The following is a 3,327-nucleotide window of genomic DNA, read 5'->3' on the forward strand; positions in this document are numbered from 1 at the left end:
TTCTGGGAAGGCAGCCGATGTAGTTTATAATAAAATTGTCAGGCTGAGGGTATAACTCGGCAGTAGAATGCTTGCCTAGTAAGCATAAGGACCTAGGCCTGATTTCTTGCAAAAAGAAAATTAAAGCATGGTTAACATACTGTGAATGAATTCAGGAAAACAATCACATTCACAATAGCCTCACAGAAATCAAATATCTAGAAATAAACCTAACCACGAAGGTGAAAGACTTCTCTAATAAAAACATTAAAACAGGGCCAGAGTGCTCACTTTGGCAGCACGTGTACTAAAATTGGAACGATACAGAGGAGATTAGCCTGACCCCTGCGCAAGGATGACACGCAAATTCATGAAGTGTTCCATATTTTTATAATGCAGGATCCACAATCCCCATGGGGTGGTTGACCTGCATCCCCAACGAGGAAGGCCTCTTCAGAAAAGAGGCAGGGAGGAGGGAAAGGATGGTACCAACATGTGTTGTTAACATACTAAATATGTCCATACCTAATAAAATTTTAAAAATTATACTATAAAAACAAACAGGGCTGGAGGGCTAGCTTAGTGGTTAAGGCGCTTGCCTGTGAAACTTAAGGACCCAGGTTCAACCCCCCAGACCCCACATAAGCCAGACACACAGGTGACACCTACACAAGGTGATGCATGAACACAAGGTAGCATACACCTCTGGAGTTCCATTGCAGTGGCTTAGAGGCCCTGGCGTGCCAATTTTCTTTTTCTCTCTCTCTCATTAAAAAAAAAAAAAATGGGCTGGAGAGATGGCTTAGCGGTTAAGTGCTTGCCTGTGAAGCCTAAGGACCCCGGTTCGAGGCTCGGTTCCCCAGGTCCCACGTTAGCCAGATGCACAAGGCGGCGCACGCGTCTGGAGTTCGTTTGCAGAGGCTGGAAGCCCTGGCGCGCCCATTCTCTCTCTCGCCCTCTATCTGTCTTTCTCTCTGTGTCTGTCGCTCTCAAATAAATAAATAAATAATTTTAAAAAATTAAAACACTGGAGAATTTAAAGAAGACACTATAAAGACCTCCTATGTTTATGGATTGACAGAATTAATATTGTTAAAAGAGCTGCATTACTGAAAACTATTTATAGATTCAACACAATACCCATCCAAGTTTCAACGACATACTTCACAGAACTGGAAAAAAAAATTCTAAAATCCATATGGAAGCATAAATGACCCATAATAGCCAAGGCAGGTCTGAACAAAGAGACCAGGGCCAAAGGTGTCATAACATACCTGACTTCATATTATATGACAGTGAAATAGTGCTGAAATAACCCTGCACAGCTACAGTCACCTAATTTTCTATAAACCTGTCAGAAACACACACTGGAGAGAAGACAGCCTCTTCAACAGTGTCAGGGAAGCTGGATGTCCATGAGTACAGCAATGAAACTTGAGCCCTATCTCTCACCCTACACCAAAAAAATCAGTTCTTTTTTTCTTCTTTCTTTCTTTCTTTCTTTCTTTCTTTCTTTCTTTCTTTCTTTCTTTCTTCCTTTCTTTCCTTCTTTCTTTCTTTCTTTCTTTCTTTCTTTCTTTCTTTCTTTCTACCTCTCTCTCTCTTGGGCGCACACATGCTGTTTGTTTGTTTGTCTGTCTGTTTGTTTGTTTGTTTTTCAAGGTAGGGTCTCACTCTAGCCCAGGCTGACCCGGAATTCACTATGTAGTCTCAGGGTGGCCTCGAACTCACAGTGATCCTCCTACCTCTGCCTCCTGAGTGCTGGGATTAAAGGCATACACACGCACACACACAAAAATCAATTCTTAATGGGCCAAAGACCCTAGTGTAAGATATGAAACTTTGAAACCCATGAAAATAGAGAAAACACTTGAAGATACAGACATAAACCAGGTGTATGCATGTTCCTCTCAGCACTTGGGAGGCCAAGGCAGGAGGATCACCTCAAACTCAGAACCAGCAGGAATATAGACAACCACCTTCCTAAAGGACTTCAATAGCTGAGGAAGAATCAGCCAATGGGATAGCAAGGAACTTAAGAGTTTCTACGCAAGGAAAACAATGGGCAGAGTGAAGAGAGCGCATAGTCTTTACCAGCTACATATCAGGAGGGGGGTTAATATCTAGAATCATCTATCAAGAAATGGCTAGCCAGGCGTGGTGGTGAAAGCCTTTAATCCCAGCACTCGTGAGGCAGAGGTAGGAAGATCACAGTGAGTTTGAAGCCACCCTGAGATTCCATAGTGAATTCCAAGTCAGCCTGAGCTAGAGTGAGACCCTACCTCAAAAAACCAAAAAAAAAAAAAAAAAAGAAAGAAAGAAAAAGAAAAAGAATTGGGGGTAAGCAGCTTGAACAGACAATTCTCAAAAGAAGAAACCACAAATGGCCAGTACAACATGAAAAAGTGTGCAGTGTCCTCAGCCATCCATGAAATGCAAAGTAAAGCTACTTTGAGATTCTATCTCACCACAGTCAGGATGGCTATCATCAAGAAAACAAGCAAGTGCTAGCGAGGATGTGGAAAAAAAAAAAAAACCCTCTTATTCATTTACTGTAGGAGAGTAAACTGGTGCAGCAACTATGGAAATCAGTATGGAGGTTCCTCAGAAAGCTAAAAGTAGAACTGCCTTATGATTCAGCTATACTATTCCTGGGCATATGCCCAGAGGACTCTAAGTCAACATACCACAGAGACACTTGCACATCAGTGTTCATAGCTGCTCATAATAGCCAGGAAACGGAGCCAACCTAGATGCCCATCAGCAAATGAATGGACAAAGAAATTGTGGTACATATGTAACATATACAGAATGGTGTTTTATTCTGTCATAAAGAATAAATTAGAGCCGGGCGTGGTGGCGCACGCCTTTAATCCCAGCACTTGGGAGGCAGGGGTAGGAGGATCGCCGTGAGTTTGAGGCCACCCTGAGACTACATAGTGAATTCCAGGTCAGCCTGAGCTAGAGCGAGACCCTGCCTCAAAAACCAAAACAAAAAATAATCATATTATTTGCCAGAAAATGGAAGAAACTGGAGATCATTGTGTCAAACAAATTAAGCCAGATTTGGAAAGATGAATATCATGCTTTCTCTCAGATGCAAAATCTAGATTTTATATATGTGTGTATTTGACATGAAAGCAAAAGAGGGCTGGGATGGTAAGGCATGTCTTTAATCCCAGCAATCAGGAGGCAGAGATAGAAGGATGACTACTGTGAGTTCGAAGCCAGCGTGAGACTACAGAGAGAATTCCAGGTCCGCTTAGGTTACAGTGAGTCCCTACCTCATGAAAAACAAAATAGGGGATGGAGAGATGGCTTAGTGGTTAAGGTGCTTGCCTGCAAAGA

At 42.3% G+C, this 3,327-nt stretch overlaps 1 non-coding gene across 1 annotated transcript; it reads left to right on the forward strand.

Annotated features, from left to right (window-relative positions):
• Nucleotides 1–262: 262 nt before the first annotated feature.
• LOC123453385 lies at nt 263–369 on the forward strand. The gene has a single exon (XR_006632778.1). It is a non-coding gene; the product is annotated as a U6 spliceosomal RNA (small nuclear RNA).
• The last annotated feature ends 2,958 nt before the right edge of the window (nt 370–3,327 follow it).

This window comes from Jaculus jaculus, chromosome 11, assembly GCF_020740685.1.
Source record: "Jaculus jaculus isolate mJacJac1 chromosome 11, mJacJac1.mat.Y.cur, whole genome shotgun sequence".
Lineage (NCBI taxonomy): Eukaryota > Metazoa > Chordata > Mammalia > Rodentia > Dipodidae > Jaculus > Jaculus jaculus.